This window comes from Trichechus manatus, unplaced genomic scaffold (assembly GCF_000243295.1).
Source record: "Trichechus manatus latirostris isolate Lorelei unplaced genomic scaffold, TriManLat1.0 scaffold00088, whole genome shotgun sequence".
Lineage (NCBI taxonomy): Eukaryota > Metazoa > Chordata > Mammalia > Sirenia > Trichechidae > Trichechus > Trichechus manatus.
In genome coordinates this window covers 3,255,310-3,277,898 of record NW_004444024.1, presented here as the reverse complement: position 1 = coordinate 3,277,898, position 22,589 = coordinate 3,255,310, and the positions used below count along the sequence as shown (strand labels likewise).

Below are 22,589 nucleotides of genomic sequence, written 5' to 3'. Positions count from 1 at the left end.
ACAATGGAGTGGTACAGCAGTTTGGAAAAGTTAGACATTTGGGACATCTTTAACTTCTGCCTCATAGGAGCCAGCTTTGTGCTGATCCTTATAAAAGAAATTATTTGTTTAGTTGGTGTCAGAATGGTGGGTTTTGCTGCAACAGCCCAGACTCACTGGAATATGTGGTTTTGGAAAAAAGGGGATAAATCGGAGAATGAGACATTTTTGGTTTCTGGATGGGATAAAAAACACCGGTGAACTGAAGCAGCTGTTATGCTGCAATCAGTTACCCAAGGCAAAAGCTATTCATGGGATTTAGGAAGGGTGAATCTAATCCCTGAGGAATTGGCTAATTGGATGCATATGGAAATACAGAGCGATAAGGAAAGGGCCAGACCTACAATTCCTTGGTTTGTGTTATCTGTAATAGCTGCAATGGCAGGAAAAAAGAATGTAGGGGCTGATTTTAGCACTGAACCAAGCCCAGATCCTGTCCAGTAAGAGCTATGACCACTAGTCTCAGGGCCTACTCGGAAAGGGAAAATCAGGTCCAAACGACAGGCAGTTCCTCTATGACCGCTGGCCACCAAGAAGGTAGTCTGGGAGGGAAACCAGCAAAACCAAGAAACTACAGAAATCAGGGAGTACAGTGTAAAGGAGTTGCTTCAATTTGTAGATCGTTATCATCAGCTTCCTGAGGAACAGTTATTAAAACGGATTGTGAGAGTGACTAGGCGCAGTGTCTTTAGTTTTCAGTGCTGCAGAATGGAAGAGTATGTTTGGGTTGATGCAAGACCCATAACTCACTAGGGAACAGTCATGAATGATGATACAAGATCCACTTACACAGCAGGTTAACCCAGGAGGGATGGCCAGCCTGATAGACTGGGTAAAATTTGCAGTAAGATTTGTTTACCTGAGAAAGGAAACTGCCCCTCTCCCCCTCTAAATACCCAATGGAACACTCCAGAGGAAGCAGCTGATAATGCTGCTTATGCAAGCCATGCTAGAATGGCTTTATGTTGATCAGGATATTCATCCAATGACTATGCCCCTTACACAGGTCAGGGTAGACATGGTAATCAAAGGAGCCCCTTCTACATGGGCACCCCATGTAACCTTGCTACTGTGAAACAAAGCAACAATCTGAGAAGCCTTGTCGGATCTGTTGGCACAGCTTCCCTGGATGGTCTTACAAATGCAATAAACATAAGGGTGATTTATAGAAGAATGGGAAGACGCCATGGGGAAAGAACTTATCCCAGCAGGAAAGTGATTTTTAGATGGTTACTAAGAAATGGGATGAATATAGCAGACATTGACGGAGTTGAGACAAAGGTTCTAAGGCAGCACTACAGGAGGTTAGGTGGACCAATGGAAATTCCTGCTAGTCCCCAAATGTTAAAGAGGCCTAAGTCCATCCTATTCACCCCAGCCAGGAGGTATTTAATGATGGGAATTCCCACCTGGGACCATCTGAAGCAGAGGCTCAACTGGTTGATCAAGGTAAGGATTGATATGGGGGCCAGGGTCTTCTGGTCCAACCCCCAGCAGGGGACCCAAGGCTATATGCACATGGCCCAGGGGTGGCGAAGAGACCTTCTTGGGGCTCCTGGACACAGAAGCTTAATGTACTGCAATTCCAAAACCTGTCAATAAAATCTTGAAGGGGCCTAAGGTTAGACTCGGGGGATATGGGTATGCAATGATTGATGGGACTAAGGTGAAAGTTTGGATAAGAACTGGAAGATTTAAACAGATCTTGTAAGAAGTAGCTGTATCTCCCTTACCTGAGTTTATTACTGGTATGGATATTATGTCTAACTGGGGAACACTCCCTCTTCCTGATATTGTAAAACTGAAGGCGTGTAAAGTCTGCCCTTAGGCCAGTATTGATTGGACATGTTAAATGAGAACCATTAGAATTGCCCAAACCCACTCAGGTTGTTAACTTGAAACAGTATAGGATACTTGGTGGACAAAAGGAGATTACTGCCTTGATTAAAGACACGCTAAAGGCTGGAGTATTGGTGCTAACAAATTCTCTGTGTAACAGCCCTGTATGGCTCGTGAAAAAGGCAGACGGCTCATGGAGGCTGACAGACTGTCAAGGCCTAAATAAAGTAGTGCCACCTGTGGCTTCAGCAGTTCAGACATGGTGCAGAAAATAAAGGAGGCTAAAGGAGACTGGTACTCAGTGACTGATCTTGCAAATGCCTTTTTCTCCATGTTACTGAACCGGGAAAGGTGGGTCCTTGTCTGGCATGCTCAGTCTTGCCAATTATCTGGACACTGTCTTTGAGAAAGTAACTTTATTGCAATGCACAGAGCAAGGAGCTGAGAGGAAGTTCCTCAGATCTGGCTCACCAAGCTACAGGGAAGCAAGGCTTATATGTGATTTGGGCAGCAAGATGGCCATGCAGATGTACTGGGGAGGGAATTCTAGAAGGGGGCCAGGAAACAGGAGGTGACATGGTTCTTGTCAGACCTCTCCCTTCGAATACGGTCCGGATGATAATTTTCCTTCTGATTCATTCCACTTGTTGCTGCATCTTCTGTTGATCTCAATTAGTGGTCACAGCTGGCCCTTCTGCACATGTGGGGCAGACCAGCTCTGGCTTGCGCTAGTTTAAGGACTAATGGAAATTTACTGGCATTCCTAGGGTCAGGTTACAACCATACCAATCTCAGAAAAGAACCAGCCACAGTTTGCTTTCACGTGGAAAGGATCTCAGCTCACTTTCACTACATTGCCACAAGGTTGACCTGAATTCACCAGCTTACTGTCGTAGTTTGGTTAGAAGAGACATGGACTTGGTGCGGATCTCAAGTACAATGATACATTATATTGACGATATTATGTTAATATCAAGCATTGAAGAACAGGCTAGGGCTGATTTGAATACAGTTCTGGCCCACATGACCAACAGAGGCTGGTTAATAAATCCAGCAAAAATCCAGAGCCCTGTCCGAAGAGTGAAATTCTTGGGAATAACTTGGGTAGGATCCACCTGTGACATTCCACAGGCAACTAAGCTGTTGTCACTACCTACCCCCAAGACTAACCAGACTAACCAGACTAACATTTGGTTGGTTTATTTGGATTTTGGAGAACGCATATTCTACATCTGGGAATACTGCCGGCCCCCATCCATAAAATCACTTGGAAGAAAACTGCATTCGACTGAGGGCCAGAGCAACGGCAGGCTATGTCTGAATTACAAAAAAGCAGTTTCTCTTTCCCTGCCTTTAGGTCCTTATGATCTACATTCAGACATGATTTTGGAGTATCTGCCACACGTGCTTATGCAGACTGGCGCTTATGGCAAAAACGTGAGAATGCTGCCCTGCAGCAACCACTGGGATTCTGGACTAGAAAGTTTCCAGATGCTGTAGCACGATACCCGCCATTTGAAAGGCAATTACTCACCTGCTATTGGGCATTGATTGAGACTGCCTCAATGACAGAAGGACATAAAATCATGAGACCTGAAATACCTATAATGTCTTGGGTGATGTCAGAAATGCTCTAAAAAGGAAGCCGGTGCCCAAAATAGTTCCATAATAAAATGGAAATGGTTCATACAAGAACAAGCTACTGGGGGAATGCAAGGAGGCACCCACCGTATCCAAGAACAGGTAGCCTCTTTTCCCATAGGTCCTACCCTGGAACCACCTGAGAAGCTGCCAGAGCCCATTGCTATGTGGACAGTGCTCTATGAACAACTTTCTCCTGACCAGCAGAAGGCTGCTTGGTTTACAGATGGCAGTTCCAGGGTACATGGACAACATGTGATGTGGAAAGCTGCTGTGTTAAGACCGGCAAATGGAAAGACTCTGACTGAAGAAGGTGAGAACAGTTCAGCTCAATGTGCTGAACTGCATGCTGTTTTCCTAGCTGTGATGGAAGAATTTCACAATGGTGAGAGCCCATATATTTGGATTTTTACCAATTCATGGGCAGTGGTCAATGGCCTAGCTATATGGTCAGGCAAATGGGTGATGGAAAATTGGACTATTAAGGGGATACCTGTGTAGTGCATGAACCTGTGGAAAGCACTCTGGGAACTTAGAGGGCGCATCAGAGTAGGGCACGTCGATGTCCATCAGATAAACCCTCTTCCTGGATTGGAAGGCAACTGGAATCAGCAAGTGGACCTGTTGGTACACTCACTTGAAGTGGCCAATTGGGTCCGTGAAATGAGCGGACGTGCTGGTGCCGCAGCAATGCAGAGATGGGCTGAATCTAGACACATTCCCCTTGTACTCTCTGAAGCACAAAATGCCATTAAGGACTGCTCTGTCTGCCAGCAAGAAAGATAAAGAGGTTGCAGATGGCTATGGGGCAGACTCCCCAGAGGGAAGGCCCTGCACATAGCTGGCAAGTTGATTATATTGGACCAATGATGCCGGTGGTACCAGGTGGCTACAAATGGGTCCTCATAGGAATAGATACTTACTCTGGACTAGACTTTGGATATCCTGTGACAGATGCAAATGTCAGAAATACCATTAAGGGATTGGAGCAAAAGATACTGTACCAATTTGGGCTACTGAGTTATATGTAATCAGACCAAGGAACACACTTTACAACCCAAAGAGTGCAACAATGGGCCAAGGAACATATTAAATGGATATACAATGTTGTACACCACCCTCAGAGTAATGGTTTCATAGAGAATTGGAAAGGGCAATTGAAACATCTGTTGTCCAAAACAAGGGGAGATAAAAGCATGAAGGACTGGCTCACACATCCTCCTGAGTGTGTGCTCACATACAACATGAGGGGGACAAAGGGAGGATCACCATTTGACAGAATCCTATGCTTCTATAGGGGAATTGAGGAAGAAGGGGTGGGGGAGGATGCTAGTGCTACTGTACAGTTCTTCTCCATATCACCTAAAATTGTTTTTTCTCCTGCCGGCTGTTGCAGTTCCAGGACCAGGGATGCAACTGCAGGTGCCAGAAGCAGGGGCGATCCTTAAGAAACTGTAAATATCAACCCTAAACTTGTATGCTAGAATTCCCAAGGGCCTGATGGGATGGATTGTACCTTCCCATCTGGCAAAATTGGGGTTGACAGTGAATACTGCCGAATTGCCTAGTGGGCGAGATAGCCCACTAGTGTTGTACCTATGTAACCCTACCCAGCGTGAATGGGAGTGAATGGCAGTGGACTGAGGGGGAAGCACTTGCTAGACTTGTCTTGCTACCAGCAATCTGGACTAGCACAGCAGCTGAACCTGATGTTCCTTCCTAATGTGGAGAAGTTTGGGTAAAAATAAATGACAAATAGAAGGAGACATAATAGCTGAAGGAAACGGAATGAATAAATGGGTTATGCAGTGGGGGAAACCTAACATGCTGATACCTCGGGAGAGACTCAGAGCAAGGGAATAATGTTTTCTCAGTTGAATTTTGTCAGAGACCAGAAAAGGTGAAGACAAGATGACCGGATCAGATGGAAACCCACAGCAGACTTGAATGGCTGGTACCTGAGTAAACTCATCCTTTGGACTCTTTGCCCTACTGAAGGACTAATTGTTAATGACTGTTTAAGACTGGTGGAATGATTGGGAAGGGGACGTTATCCTCCAAATATGAAAGAACCATGGCTAGAAAAGCCAGGGGGTGGCCTGTGGTGGATTAATTACTTTTGTGTGTGGCCTTTATAGCCATGGCCTTGCAACTCCCACCCAGGTGATTGTGTGATAGGGTAATCGTGGCCTACAAAGGGGATTGGTCAGTTTTGCCTTAAAAGAGAGCCAATTCCAGAGCAAAGATGAGGGCCCACCACCACCGGAGGAGGAGAGACCTGCAGGAGACTGTGCAGTGGGCTTCCCAGCCTACAGAGCGAGAAAGCTGAGTGCCTCTGGGCAGAGACTGAGGGCCAGGGAGAAGTCTACACCTGACCCACGAATCGGACTTGCCGGCCTCCAAAACCTCGTGAGCCATTTCCTTTATATGGTCGGTGAGTTCTGTGAGACAGTAGAAGAAGTTAGGGAACCCAAAGACAGAGGGAGAGTAATGAGGCAAGAGGGAGTAGTTGATGTTAGATGATGGAGTGGTATAACAGTTTGGAAAAGTCAGACATTTGGGACATCTTTAACCTCCGCCTCATAGGAACCAGCTCTGTGCTGATCTTATAAAAGAAATCATTTGTTTACCAAGATTCCTAGTCCACTGTAGTTGTTGGGTGCCATCAAGTCAATTCCAACTCACAGCAACCCCATGAGACAGAGTACAAATGTAGGGTTTTCTGGGCTGTAATCTTTACAGAAATAGATCGCTACCTCTTTCTCCCGCAGAGGCGCTGGATGTGTCCGAACCACCAACTTTTCGGTTAGGAGCTCAGCGTTTAACCATTTGTGTCATCAGGGCTCCTCCTAGTTCATTAAGCTTCTTCATATCTAACTCAGATAATGCTTTACTCCCTGGAAAGACCAGAACCCTTCTCATTTTGACCACGCAGCCTCCCACTTTCTGCCACTGGGAGAAGTGGGGAAAAGAAGTGAAAACAGAGTTTAGAAGAAGGAACCATCAATGCAACATTTCGAGAGGGGAAGGGACTTGCCCATCACATAACCAACATGTCATAGGTACTTTTCTCACTATTCTCAGAAAAGGAACTGACACGGGGCGAAGCTGGAGAAATAGGCTGCAGTGGGATTGTGGACGAAAACTATCCCCTGAGCTAGATTGCCTGGACTTTCTCCTGTAGGCCTGCAATTCTCCAGTGGGCTAGGTAGTGGAGCTCGAATGACCTTGTGTTCTTGCAGAACACAAAAGAATGACATATACAATAAAAAAATACTGTAACTAAATATGATTTGTGCTAAATCAGATCATCTTATATGGTATTCTAGGGGCAATGGACACACAGGTGCCAAAAGAGGGAAAATTTTGAGAAGAGGCATTGAATATTGGGAAAATTCTCCCTACTAATTTAGTGTTCTTTTGTGAGTTGGAAGTGGCCAACACTATTGGTTTTAATCATGAACTGTGGAGCTCATAGGAAAAAAACAAACAGGTATAGTCCTGGAGCACTGCAGATGGCAATGAGGAGCCATGGAAAGCTTTTAGGCAGCAAAGAGAGGTGGCTGGATTTGGAAATTGTATTTTTTGAAAATAGTCTTAAGCTTTTAAAAATATGGTATGTGCTCCTTTTAAACAAATCAGACAACACGAAAATAAAAATTACTTGAAATCTGACACCCTTTCCTCCAAGACAATCACTGATAGTATTTTGGGGAACCTCTTTCCTGAACTCTATGGTTATAGAGTATTGTCTCAAACTTCACATAAATTGGACCATTCTAGACATGCTGCTCTGTAATCAATTTTTTCCCTTAAGGATGAATTGTGAATAGCTTTTCATGTCAATAAATAGATCTGTATCATCATTTTTAACAGCTGCTTAGTACTGCACTGTATGTATATATCATAACTTATTTAACTAGCTCCCTGTTGATGGACATTTACGTACCTCCCCTCTATAATCAACAACCTCATATAACAACCTTGTGCATTCATCTTTTCCAAATTGTTCGATATATATATATTTTTTTTTTTTTTGATAAAACATACATAAGATTTATCATTTTAACCATTTTTAAGTGTACAATTTAGTGGTTCGATTACCTTTTCAAGGTAAATTCTTACAAGTAATGGAGCTGGGTCAAGAAGTACGCCCTTTTTACTTTTGTATTAAAATTGCCAAATCGTCGTCAGATTTGCAGGGAGACCAGGGAGGAAGCTGTTGAATTAGTCCTGGTGCGAGACAGCGGTAACAGAGGGATAGTGAGTAGAGTACAGACTCACAGGTGAACTAGCCCCATTTAGGCCTGTCCTCGGTGGGTTGGCATAGCCCTTCCCTCTTTCCTCTTTCACTTCTTCTTCTTAACATGGAGGAAGAACTGAGAACTGCATCTCCCAGCATTTCACACAGACCACACTCCTCGGGAACTGTAGTAGTACCGGGTCTGAGGAGGGTATGGAAAGCGGGTCGGAGGCCGCAGGGGAGTGCTGGGAAATGTAGTCCGACGGGAGATGACTTTTTGTGTTTGCGTGTGTGTCGGGGGGCGGGTGGAAACGCCAGGAGCCTCGTCACTTGGAGGTGTGCGGGACAACCTGACTTCCCTAACATGTGGTCTTTTAGTCTACAACAGCTACCCACGGATGGTTGGCTTTATTCCATTGTCCCGGACTGGGAAAAGCGCGGTGCCCCCGGCTCTCGGCGGGAGGTGTAGGCCGTGCGCGGGCCGAAGCAGGGCATGCCGGGAGTTGTGGTCCTGGCGTACTGAGGTGGGACGTGTCGCGGCGCCGCGCCGGCTCCTCCTTCGCCGCCCTTCTCAGCGGTCCTCCGCCCCCTCCTCTCTCGCCCCGCAGCAGAGCGTCCCCTCCCCCAACCCGTCGGTCTCCTCGGCGGCTACTGCAGAGGATTCAGAGCCGAGTCGCTGAAGAGGAGGAGGCTCCCGGTCCCTGCGCGTCATCCACCACCCCACGGACACGGGCGAGAGAGCGAGATCGTCGCCGCTGCAGCCGCCAGAGAAGACAAGGGCATCGCCGCCTCAGTCGCCGCCGTTTTCGCCTGCAGTCGCTTGCTGGTGAGGAAACCTTCCCCCCCAACCTGGTCCGCTTGACCTCAGTCTGGGCTGGTGTTACTGGGAATAATGAGAGTGGGGGCTGCGGAGCCCCTGGGTGGGTTTGGGGGAGGGGGCTAAGGTCACGGTGGAACGGCGGGCTGTTGGGGAGACTAGCCCAGGCACGGGCTGGGGGTGGGGTAAGGGTGGAACCCAAGCAGGTTGGGGAGGAGGGTGACAAGGGGAAGGAATTTTTTAATAGGGAATGACCAGAACTGGGACAGGAGAGTGGAGTAGGGGATCGAGGTGGAATTTGGAATGGTCTCGGGCGCGAGATGGAAGATAAGTCTGGAGTGGGTTGGCTTTTAATGGGGGAGGGGACTGAATGAAGGTGGTGGATTTGGGGTTGGCCTGGAGCAGTTGACAGCTTGGGATCTGAGCTGGGGTGGGAGGTAGGGGGATGCTTTCAATGGAGAGTGGGATGTACAGGCTTGGGATAGGACCCCGGGGAGATGTTAATTCTGGAGGGTGGAATTTGGGGTGGACCCGGGACAGGCTAATGGAGGTGGTAGGAGCTGGGAATGAGGGATTTGGCATGGATTGGGACCTAAGCCTTAAGTGGGTGTTTTTTATCCAGGGCATGTGGAATTTAGGGAGCCTTATGGAATAGCAGGGGTTGGGATAGAACAGAGGGGGTGGAATTTGGGGTTTCCCTGGGATGGGCTGATGGAGGTTGGAATAGGGGGTAGAACTTTCAATGAGGGAAGTATAGTGAGCTGGCAGGATGGGGGGAAGTTGGAGTTAGGCCCAAAATGGGCTGACAAGGATTGAAATTGAGGGGGGGGAGCGTAGTGGAATGGAATTCAGGGTGATTTTAGAACTACTGGAAGAGATGTGATGTTTCCCTAGGTACAGTATTGAGGCTGCTGGGCTGGACTCAAAGCATAGTGGCAGGTGGTGAGCAAGGTTGGGGATGGTATGTTAGAGAAAATGTCCTTTGGCCAAGGTGTCAGAGGTAGTTTTGGAGAAGGAATGTCTGAGACAAGCTGGTAAGACTGGAGAGGTGGTTAACGATAGTGAAGTGGCAGAGCGGAAATCTAAGGAGTGGGAGACCAGGAGTTGTAGGGATGGAGGAGGCAATGAGCAGTGCGGGGATGAGGTTGGTTGGATGATTCTGGAGAGGAGGGATTGAGATGGCCTCCAAGAGACACAAGAGGGTTAGGGGTTAGAACGCGTAAATGGACAGTTCTTGTGACTGTGATAGTGGAGGGACAGTAATCAGAGGGTTGTTAGAGGGAACTTTGCAGGGAACAGAAAAGGTATTTTAAAGACTTATCTTTCCTCAAGGATATCTTAAGCTGTTTGATCTTTTTGTTTGTTTTGTTGGTTTCGTTTATATCAGTATCATACTTAGAAGTTAGGTCAACCCAGAGAGTAAACTTAGTAAGGATTTCAGTTAGGGTAGAATTAAGGAGGGGAAGGTATCTTCTTTCTATTATTCATGTATCATAAAAAGAAAGTTAGGGGGAAAAATCCACTCCCAAACTGAAAATGGAAAAAAATGTAAGTGGAATGTGATTTTTTTCTGTAGGATGTCTCTGCCTTTGCCTTTCCGTGGTGCATTTAAAAACTAGTCCTGGAATTTGGAATTTAAATAGATTTGATGATATTGAGATTGTTAAGGGAGCATTCTTTGCTTGAGAACTGATGAATGAGACTGAAAAATATGAGACTGGACTTATTTCCTAGGCAGGCAGTGTCTGTGAAAGTATGCAGAAAGAGCTTAGGCCTTTTTTCCCCCCGTTTTAAAATTGATTGCTTGAAGACTACATTTATTGGTGTCCTGGTTTGCAAGGCAATTAGGCCCATCATTGTATTGCAGGCTAATAATCTTGAGATGAGTCTTGGCACCACTGCTTTATGTAACCAGAGAGAAGACAGGAAATATGGACATTTCATAAATATTCATTGGTGAGATGGTTTGGTACTGATGGAGTTTTTCATTTGATTCTCTTTTGACATAGATAAGATTTAAACTAAATGGATTGTATTTCTATAGATTGAATTTTCTCCTAAAGGATTTCAGGTGATTAGAAATTTGTCAGATGTAGATAAATAAGCATGTCGAGTCATTTTTATGTTATTTTTTAGGGGATGGTATTGATATGGGCATGCATTAACCACGGAAACATTATCTCCATGTATTCATCAGCGGTTTGATTTAAAGCTTAGTGATATGTTCATTCTGATAGCAGAATGGTGATGATGGAAGGTAGAGAGGGGTGTGAACGGAGGAAACATCTTTAGGAAAATAGTTTTCTGGACTTAATTGCACTATGATATGTTAAACATGAAGTGGCTGTTGATTAGAGTTCAGACTAAGAAAAAATGGGGAGAGGTGTAAAGAGGATAAAATCGGCACCAAAAGGATCAAAATAATTCTTTCTGTTTTTGTTCAAGCTTCAGAATTTAGCTAGCAAACATATCATTTTCCATGGCTTTCACAGTTGAGCATACAAAAATATCCAATATTCAGAGTCTTTTTTTTTTGTAGTTACTAAATAGGCAGAATGATGGAAGGTTGGACTTACGCTTGGAATTGAAAGTGTTTTGTTATGAGGAAGCTTTCTGTATTACAATAAAAATCAAGTTTGAGCAGTTACCTGTAATTCAGTGAGAGGGTAATCTAACTAATGCAAGCAATTCTTCTTATAACTTTACTCTGGGGTCCACACATTGCTTTTGTGGATCTGCAGGCTTGATCTAGAGGTAGGATATTTATATTAAAGCCCTATCTTTTGAAATCTCAAAATGAAAAGTAATCACTTAGGAGAAATGTTTTGATGGAGGTTTTTTTTTTCCCACAGCTGTGGTCAACTGTTCAGTAGAAATGTATATAAAATGTTTTAGTATCTTTACCTCATCTGATCCTCCGGATAGTCTGGTGAGAAGGGGAGAGCAGGTAGAGATATTGGTAGATAGGCACTTTGGTAGAATGAATAGCCCATGGACTTAGGAGTCAACGAATCCTGCGTTCACATCCCAGTTCCACAACTTTAATAGCTGAGTGATTTAGGTGAAGTCATTAAAAACCTTACATACTGCACAAAGCTGTCAAGAGGAGCAAATCAGCTCATGCATATGAGAGCAGTGTATGTCCTGAGAACGTTGATATGTTTCACTATTTAATATTTGTTCACTATTTATTTAATGCCTGCTAAGTGCTAGAGGGGGCCCTGGTGGCTCAGTGGTTAAGAGCTCGGCAGTTCTAATCCACCAGCAGATCCTTGGAAACCCTATGAGGCAGTTCTGTTCTGTCCTATAGGGTCGCTATGAGTTGGAATCAACTCAGTGGCAATGGATTTTTAACTGCTGGGGGATGAAAGTGAACAAAAACCAGTTGTCAGGGAGCTTTCAGTGTCATGGGTAAGATAGACAATTAAAATATAGTGTGAAAAGTAAGACAAAAATATTTAGTGGTTAAGAGTATGGGTTCTGAAGTTTGTATACCACTTAGTACTACCTGTGTAACCTTGGGCAAAATGGTCTCATCTGTAAAGCAGAGATAATAGAACTAATCTCATAAAGTTGTTTTGAGGATTGAATTGTTGCCCCCCTGAAAATGTGTCAACTTGGCTAGTCCACGATTCCCAGTATTATATGATTGTCCACCAGTTTGTCATCTGATATAATTTTCCTATGTGTTGTAAATCCTGCGTCTATGATGTTGATGAGATGGGATTAGCGGCAGTTATGTTAATGAGACAGGACTCAACCTACAAGATTAGGTTGTGTTTTAAGCCAATCTCTTTTGAGATATAAAAGAGAGAAGTGAGCAGAGAGACATGGGGACCTCATACTACCAAGAAACAAGAGCCAGGAGAAAGCACATCCTTTGGACCTGAGGTCCCTGCACTGAGAAGCTCCTTGGCCAGGGGAAGACATAACAAAGACCATCCCCCAGAGCCAACAAAGAGAGAAAGCCTTCCGCTGGAGCTGGCATCCTGAATTCGGGCTTCTAACCTCCTAGACTATGAGAGAATGAATTTCTTTTTGTTAAAGCCATCCACTTGTGGTATTTCTGTTATAGCAGCACTGGATAACTAAGACAGAAAGTTAAACCAGATAATCTATGGAAAGCATTTAATACAGTGTGTGTTACATAACCGTGGCCATGGAGTTGGTTCTGACTCATAGCAACCCTGTAGGAGAAAGTGGAACTGCTCCATAGGGTTTATGAGGCTGTAAATGTTTATGGAAGCAGACTGTCGTTTTTCTCCCTTGGAGGGGCTGTGGATTTGAACTACCAACCTTTGGGTTAGCAGCTGAGCACTTTAACCACTGTGCCATCAGGGCTCCTGTGTGTTACATACCATGCATTAAAAAAGTTAGCTGTTGCTGCCTACTGCCCTAATAACAATGCAGCTAGAATGTGAAGAGCCTTGTGTGCCTGACAAATGAGCTGTTAGTATTGTGGTGTTCTATTATTTGGTGCTGCAAATGGTTTATGCTTGACTCCTAACCTAAAGGTTGGCAGTTTGAATTCACCCAGAACCACTGTGGAAGAACAGCCTGGAGATCTGCTTCTGTAAAGATTACAAGCAAGAAAACCCTATGGAACAGGTCTACTCTGTAACATACGGGGTTGCCATGAGTCAGAATTGATGTGACAACAGTGGTTTTTTTATAATTGTTTATGAGGTGTTATTTTGTATTATTATGATCTCACAATTTATTTGCATATTTGTACTGTAGTATTGGAACTTTAAACAATAAAGTACTAAACAGATGTTAGCTGTTAGTTTCCTCATATATAAAATAAGAAGAAAAACTATACTCTGAAAGGTTAAATAAATTCCTTAAGGTTACACAGCCAGTAAGTAGAAGAGTCTGGGTTACAGCCCAGCAATTCTGATTCTTCAACCTTGTTTGTATCTTTTTTTTTGGAAGCCGACTGCCACATCTTTCTGATCAGAGAGGCTAGTGGGTTCGAACGACCCTTTCGGTTAGCAGCCGAGTGTTAAGCCACTGTACCACCAGGGCTCTGTATCTTCTTTTTAAGTTGTGAAATAAGCCATGTATATAAAAGTGTACATATAACATAAATCTACAATTTAAAGAATAATAACAGATTGAAGACCTGTGTGCTCACTACCCAGTTTAACAAAAAGATTACTAGTACCTTTGAAGCCGCTTGTGAGGCCCTGTCTGATTGAATCTCCCTTCTTCCCTCTCCCTCAAAGGTAACCACTTTCCTGGCTTTTGTATGCGTCATTCTCTTGCTTTTCTGTATAGTTTTATCAGAAATGTGCTTATCTCTAAACAATAGATTTTTTTTTTTAACCTTTGCAGCTTTATATAAATTGTAGTATAGGTATTTTTCTGTGACTTGCTTTTTCATGTTACATTATTATTATTTTTTAACTATAAAAAGTTTTATTTCTTCCACCATTAAAATAGTATATGCTTATGGTAGAAATTGGAAAGTACAAATAAGAAAAAGGAAGCAAAATTATTGTTTATTGGCCCTTTACCCAGCAACACCTTCTATTAACATATTTATGTGTATACTGAAAGGAGCCCTGGTGGTGCAGTGGTTAAGTGCTCAGTTGCTAACCAAAAGATTGACAGTTCGAATCCACCAGCTGCTCCGAGGGAGAAAGATGTGGCAGTCTGCTTCCTTACAGATTTACAGCCTTGGAAACCCTATGGGGGCAGTTCTTCTCTGTCCTATAGCATCATTATGAGCTGAAATTGACTTGATGGCAGTTTTTTTTTTTTTTAACGCATACACTGAAGGCTATGGGTAGTCCAGGTCGAAAGAGGAAGCCAGTTTTCATTTATGAATGTTCAGATTACCCAGATGTGAATCAGTCATAACTTGGAAATAGGAATGGGAGAGGATAGTAGCAGCCTTTCTGAGCTCTGAAAGAATACTATCGTGGAGTATTTTTTTCTCATTGGCAGGAGTTCTTTATGTGCTAGGTAATAATTCTTTGTTATATCAGCTTGGGGCTTCATGTCATGTTTTGGCAAGTCACTTTGATCTTTTGGTCAGAATTTTTGTGCATCTTTCTTTTTGCAGAAAGACAGCCTGGTACACTGAACCTCACCTAACTGTGCAGGAGGGTCTGTCATCTGATGGACAGAGGAAATCCACAATTACACATATTGGAGGCTTAGCAACCTATGCATCACGAATTTTCTAAGGGATTTAAAATCTAAATTCATTAATAATTATCGTAAAATGGGGCTCAAATGAGATAATAAATGTGAAACTGCTTTTTAAACTGTAAAAGACTGTGTAAGTGTTAGTTGCTGTTTTTTTCTCCCTCCTAGTTTATAAAACTGAAATCAGAACACCCCAGACAGAGGCAAAAAGCTTGTCATATTTGGTTTATTGCCTTTATGAAGGATTCTTCTCCCAGTGGAAGTCAGCTCATAGTTTCTTCCTTGAAACTGGAATATTGTTGGGTTTAGTGGGATGGAGAAGCTGCTAGAGGACTTTTCTCCTAGTGAATTTATGGGACCTGGCTCCCTTTAACTATGTTGGCTGGCTCAAAATGAAACAATTGAGGCTTTATTGAAGTGGAGAGTGCAGTATGCACTGTGTATTGTTCATTAGCCTGACAAATACATTTATTTCCCTCTTAGTTTTTTATCTGTTATTTCCCTCTTAGTTTTTTACCTGTAACTATTATCGAGACCGGGTGGTATAGTGAGAAGATTGTTTGTGCATATGTAAAAGGGAAATAATACACCACTGGTGGTTTGATGTGAGGATTAAATGAGGTAAGAAAGGCAAAGTACTTGGAATACTGTCTGGCACATACATTGTTGCTGTTGTTAGCTGCTGTCATGTCGACCCCCAATTTATGACGAACCCATGCACAACAAAAGGAAATGCTGCCTGGTCCTGCACCATCCTCATGACTGGTTGCAGGTTGGACCATTGTGATCCATAGGGTTTTTGGCTGATTTTTGGAAGTAGGTCACCAGACCTTTCTTCCTAGGCTGCCTTAGTTTGGAAGCTCAGCTTAAACCTGTTCAGCATCCTAGGGAAATGCAAGCCTTTACTGACAGATGTGTGGTGGTTGTACCTGAGGTGCACTGGCCACGAATCGAACCCTGATTTCTTGCATGGAAGGTGAGAATTTTACCATGAACCTAGTTGGTGCTTTATATGGTAGCTATTACTGTAATTATTTTAATTTTAATTTTACTTGTGAATTGTTTAGAGCTAATTTTTCCTCCAGGCTGTTCTTTTGTTATTCATTATTTTCCTGGGCTACATCTCCCCTCACTCAAGTTTACATTTAGAATGTAAATCTATTTTAGTATCATCATAAGTAAAGCATAACAAAGAACACAAATCCATAGCTGCAACACATTCCAAGGCCAAGGAGTTGGTAGTCTTGTGCATGACAGATAATGTACAAAACATCTGTTCAACACATCTGTTCACCAATATCTGTTGAGTGATTATTAGATGGTAGGCACTGTGCTGGGAATAAGGGATATAAAAAATTAAAATTCTCTGATCTTAGCAGCCTACAGACATGTCACTCATAACTGTAGCATAGTGGGACAAATTCTACAATGGAGGCACGGATAATCGGCATGGGGAGGGTGGAGGTTGGCAGGGCCTGATCTACCTGGGGAGGGGATGTGTATAGTATGAGGTCCAAAAGTAGAAGACAGGAAGATGGTCTAACTAGGTGTCAGCAAACTTCTTCTGTGAAGGATCAGAGTAAATATTTGAGGCTTTGTGGGCGCATACAGTCTCTCTTGTATATTCTTTTTCTTTTTATACAAGTGTTTCAAAATGTAAAACACATTCTTAGTTCACAGGCCATACAAAAACAGGCTATGGGTGGGCCATAGCTTACCTGTCTCTGGTATGTTACCAGAAATTGAACTGGAAGTTGTAGAATATTGAAGAGCACAGAGACTAAAGCAAGTTCATATTCCTTTATTTTCTTCATAAAATGTGGTTGCTTGGGCAGTTATGCATGTCTTTAGTATTGAAAACAATTGTGCAGATTATTTTTTTGTCATACTACTCTGTTTATTTTTAAAAAATTTTGTTAAATGGGTTATTGATCACTGTATGAAGATGCTCAAAGAATACCTTGGTTTATACAGCTCCAATACAACTCCCCCCTCTCTCTCCAGTTAGGCAAGTGTCTGGGTCCTTTCAGGCTATGCCTATTTTTATGATTAAATAGGTTATGTTTTTTCTTAGTATGGACATTTTAAAGGAATCCTGGCTGTTCGTATTTTTCACAGTAAACTTCGGTATCTGGCTGACTGGAGATTATGATCTTGATTTGCCTTTTGATCATGCCCTTCAGGCTTGACAATTCTGTGATGCTCATATTTCTTTTCTAGCTTCTGTTTTGTAATTCGTCTATATATTTTAGTTTTGTGATGTGTCCTCCTACCTCTGTTATTTGAATGATAGCAAACCTCTCTTATTTGTAAATGTAGTTATACTATTATACTACTATAAATATAACTATACTGTTTTATTTGATCTACAGTACATAGGTTGTATTATCTTCATTTTAAGAATGAAGAAATCAACACTCAGAGGTCAGTTTCTCTCAGGCCTTAGGACTAGTAGAAGATCAGGATGGAAAGACAAAGAGACCTAATATTTGAGTATCTGTAGTAGGCAATATGCCAGGTACTTTTTTCCTCTTATATTATTTAATTCTCACATTTACACTGTATAAGATATTGTGTCCATTTTACAGAATACGAAACTAAGGCAAATGAGGCCCATAGAGATTAAGTAGTTTACTGGTGGTTACATAGCTAGTAGAAGAGAAGTTTGTATTAAAACTCTGGCCTGCATTGCTCCAAAGCCCTTTTTCTTTTTGCTGTTGTACATATAAAGTTCCTTGGTTTTGAACTCTTAAGTCAGTATTCTTCAACCTATTAGACAGGTAGTATTTGGCTACACATTAGAATCACCTGAGGAGCTATTAAAAAAATACATGCCCCTGTTCCATTCTATACTAGGGCTAACAGAAAGTCTGTGGGTGAGTGTCTTAGTCATCTAGTGCTGCTGTAACAGAAGTACCACAAGTGGATGGCTTTAACAAAGAGAAATTTATTCTCTCACAGTCTAATAGGTTACAAGTCCAAATTCAAGGCATCAGCTCCAGGGGAAGGCTTTCTCTCTCTGTCGGCTCTGGAGGAGGGTCCTTGTGATGCATCAGTCTTCCCTTGGTCTGGGAGCATCTCTGCGCAGGAACCTCAGGTCCAAAGAATGTGCTCTGCTCCTGGCACTGCTTTCTTGGTGGTATGAGGTTCCCGTGTGTCTCTGCTCGCTTCTCTCTTCAAGGGATTGGCTTAAGACACTATCCAATCTTGTATACCTCATCAGTATAACTGCCGCTAACCATCTTATTACATCATAGTGATTGAGTTTACAACACATAAGGAAATCACATCAGATTACAAAATGGTACACAATCATACAGTACTGGGAATCATGACCCAGCTAAGTTGACAGATATTTTTTGGGGACACAATTCAATCCATGACAGTGAGCCTCAGGCAGATGTTGTGTGCATGTGTATGGGTATGTGTATACATACCCACTGCCGTCAAGTTGACAGAGTAGAGCTGCCCCATAGGGTTTCCAAGGAGTCGCTGGTGGATTCAAACTGCTGACCTTTTAGTTAGCGGCTGAGCTCTTAACCACTTTGCCACCAGGGCTCCATATGTATATATAGAAGATGTAAATTGAAAAGAAGTTGTATTGATGTATAACATAAAAGAGGTGCACAAAAAGTGTAGCCAGCACTCAGATCAATAAAGGGAACATTATCCCCTCCTCCAAAACCCAAACCAGCCATTGTTGAGTCGATTCCGACTCATAGTTACCCTAAAGGACAGTAGAACTGCTCTATAGGGTTTCCAAGGCTGTAATCTTTAAGGAAGCAGACTGCCACATCTTTCTCCTGTGGAGCGGCTGATGGGTTTGAACCGCTGACTATTTGGTTAACAGAAGAGCACTATAACCACTGCACCACCAGGGCTCCTTCCCTCCTCCAAGAAAACCAATATTTGACTCCCGATGCTGTAGATTGGTTTGACCTGTTTTTGAAATTTTACAAGCTATCACTGGCTTTTTGCACTCAACATTGTAAGATTAATTTATGTTCTTGGTGGAACAGTAGTTTGTTCTTGCTCATTGTTACATAGCAACAGTTCTCAAGCATTTTGGTCTCTTCACAGGCTTATAAATTGAGGACCCCAAAGAGCTTTTGTTTCTGGGTTATCTCTATCAAGATTTACTGTATAAAAAATTAAAACTGAGAAACTTTAAAAGTATTATTAATTTGTTTAAAAATAATACAATCTATTCATATTAACATTTTATGAAAATAACTATATCAATAACAAAAAAATAAGAAAAATAATGTTTTACATTTTTGCAAATCTCTTTAATGTCTTACTTAATAGAAGTCAGCTGGATTCATATCTGCTTTTGCATTCAGTCTGTTGCAAAGTTGGAACGGGAGGAGTATTTCAGTTGCCTTTTTACATAGTTAAGGATATTTCTCTTTGATACTACACCAAAACTTGACAAGTGGTAGTTTCTTAAGGTGGGTTGCCTTGTGGAATCTGAAACCATTATCAATGAACTTTTCATTCTCTGTTACATTAAAATCCATTTGTCTGTTTTGCACTTTAAATAGATCTTTAACCCATGCTTGATTTTGTAGCATCTTTGGTCATTTGGAAAATACTGGTTTACTAAGTTATGCAGATCTTCTGAATGTTGACACATTCCACTGACACATTCCATTATACAGTGTCAAAAAATCACATTTGTTAATAACACTGCCGGTCTTGTCAGAAAAGTCTTTTTCTAATTTTTGGTTGAAAGCTCAAGTTTTATCATTGTCAACAAAATACTGACAGTTTTCCTTAAAGTAACAGTGTCACATTATTCATTTTCGAAAAAATGTCTGCCAAACATCCAAGTCTAAATAACCATAGCTTGTCTGCCAGTCATTCTTTCAAGTAAAAATGGTCTTTCATGAAAAAAGCAGCTAGTTCAGCTTGCAACTCAATTGCACAAATGCTTTAGTGCTTTTCTTCCAGATAGTTCTGTACTTTGGTGTATGCAGCAGAAGTGCTTTAGGTGTGCTTCCCATTTCATCACAGAGAATAATAGAAAGGTGTGTAATTAAGGACTGAGATTTAATAAAATTAATATTTTTTTATGGCTACTCAAGAACATTATTTTGTGAAAGTGAAACTACCTTTTTTTTTTTTTTGGCCTGGCCATGAAGAATACAGTGATACTGTTACAGTTCGGTGTCACTGCCTTGATTCATACAAGATAGTATATTTTTATTTGTTAATATGATTGTTTCTTATTGGGGGAATGGGTAGTTTTGCTAAAACTTTGCTAAAAATGCTGTTTTAAAACCAGCATGGATGCAGTTGTATTTTTCTTGGCTTAGTAGAGCCAAAAACTTTAGAGATAAACAGTTTCACCACTTTGTCAAGATGTTAGAAAATCATTGGGCTTGGGGCTTATCCTTCACCTTGTGGTGAAGGAAAGATGCTAAGTGACCCCCAGAGAACTGTGCATAAAGACAAGTGTTTCTATTGGTGTATTAGGTCTCTCTACCCTTCTTAGCTTGTAGTGTTTGCAGTAGAAGAAGAAAAAGATGCAGATGACATCATAGCCAGGTAATCTTGTTGTGTAATGACTGGTTTTTCATTGTAGTTGGGCAGAGGAATGGAGAAGAAGGTAGGCTAGACAAGTCATAGTGCTGAGCATTATTTTGCCACCCAACCAGCACCGCTATGAGTCCTGGAACCTTATTTCTGAGGGAAGGGAATTAATGTTCATTGTGTGCCTACATTGTGTTAGACCCTTTACATGTGTTATGTCTTATCAACCTCACAACCTGTAGGGTGGTCATAATTATTTCTTTTTACAGGTGAGAAGACTTAGGCTCAGAGCTATTGAACTGCTTAGGCCCATCAGCCAGTAAGTGACTAGGGTGGGATTTATCCCCAGCCTTTTCTGCCTCCAAAGCCCATGAGTGCTTTTTCCCATGTGCCAATGCTTATTTCCAGTGACACAGTCTCTCTGATTATTTGTGTCTCTAGTGCCTGGAACCTAGGGGGTACTTAGTAAATTTTTGTTGAATAATTAAGTGCTGAATGAGTGAACTAGTGGTTTATACAGAGTAGAATGTAACTTAATCGTTCTGAGCTACAGTATGTTGATGCTACAAAGTATGCAGCGATGCCTGGTTTTGTACAGTGTGGTCTCCTGCTATGGGGAAAGGGTCAATCTTCTTAATGATGATCTCTATAAAACTATTTAAATAATTTGGATATTTAGGAACTAAGAGATCTAATGGAATGCATTTTCTTTAGATTGTCAGTGATCTCTTTAGAAATATGTATAAGACATCTATTTAGCCCTGGCTTTCCCTCTTGCTGGTATGAGACCTTTGTCAAGTTATTTCACTTTTCTGTGTCTGTTTTTTAAATTTTATTTATTTTGTTGTTATTGAGAATATACATATCAAAACATTCACCAATTCAGCAGTTTCTACATGTACAATTCAGTGACATTGATTACATTCTTCGAGTTGTACAACCATTCTCACTCTCCTTTTCTGAGTTGTTCCTCTGCCTTTAACATACTCACTGCCCCCTAAGCTTCCTATATGATCTTTCGAGATGCTATTGTCACTTTGATCCCACATAGATAGTTCTTAAAAGAGCATAATGCTCAAGACAGACTTTTTTTTTTAAATTATGATTTAGGTGAAAGTTTACAGAGCAAATTAGTTTCTCAAGACAGACATTTTTTGCTAGTTAAGCTAAACTATTGTTTGGTTTTAAGAAGACTTCAGGGGATATTTTTGGTTTAAGGTTTAAAGATTATCTCAGGGCAGTAGTATCAGGGGCTTATCTAGTCTTCTTGGCTCCAGAAAGTCTGGAGTCCATGAGAATTTGAAATTCTTTTCTGCATTTTCCACCTTTTATCAGGATTCCTCTATAGAATCCTTGATCAAAATGTTCAATAATGGTAGCCGAGCACCATCCAGTTCTTCTGGTCTCATGGCAAAGGTGTCAGTTGTTCATGAAGGCAATTAACCTCACACTTCATATCCTCCTCCTATTCCTGATTCTCCTTCCTCTGTTGCTCCAGGTGAATAGAGACCAATTGTTGAGTCTCCTGCAAGCTTTTAAAGACCCCAGGCACTGTACAAGAAGTAGGAGATAGAATAGAGGTACTAAATGCGTTATTAGTCCAGTTACCTGGGATGTCTTGTGAAACTATGACCCTAAACTTCCAAACCAAGGCACCAAATCCCATGAGGTGTTTGGTTGTACATAAACAGCCTCAGCAGCTACTCTTTTTTTTTTTTTTTTTATCATTGGTGTAAATATATCTATCTGTCACACAACTTTTGCCTATTCAGCTTTTTACAGGTATACAACTTCTTGACAGCAATTACGGTAATCGGCTGTGCAACCCCACCCTTAATCAGTGTGATGTTTTTTCTGTCACTGTTAACTACCCCCTTCCTCCATCCCTCCCACCCTGGTAACCACGAATAAACTTTGGTCTCTATACTTTTGTCTTATCTTTTTATATAAGTGAGGTAATATAATATTTGTCCTTTTATAATTGACTTATTTCACTCAGCATAATGTCTTCAGGCTCCATTCATTGTGCCTCATTTTTTTGTCTTTAAAAAGGAAAGGGCAGTAATAATAGTACATACTTCTTAGGTGGCTGTGAAAATTAAATGAGATAATTTATCTAAGAATTTAGCACAGTGCTTGAAATTTATTAATAACAATGTTCTGTAATAATATTACTCAATACATGGTGGCTGTTATTCATATTAGCCTTCTAGAATGGAAGTATAGGATTTATTGTAATTTTTACCATGTGAAGAAGGAACGATGTTTTGGCTCTTTGTTAGAGAAATAATACACTGAATTCATTGGTTTTTTGCTTGT

At 41.8% G+C, this 22,589-nt stretch overlaps 1 protein-coding gene across 2 annotated transcripts in view; it reads left to right on the top strand.

Moving 5' to 3' along the window:
• Window positions 1–8,327: 8,327 nt before the first annotated feature.
• Window positions 8,328–22,589, top strand: part of FAM168A (family with sequence similarity 168 member A) — a 218,726-nt gene continuing 204,464 nt past the window's right edge. Inside the window, exon 1 of one of the 2 annotated variants that reach the window (XM_004381948.2) lies at window positions 8,328–8,588. The gene's annotated coding sequence lies outside the window, so the exon portion shown is untranslated. The remainder of the gene's footprint in view (window positions 8,589–22,589) is intronic. The other variant, XM_023736553.1, reaches the window with a different exon arrangement.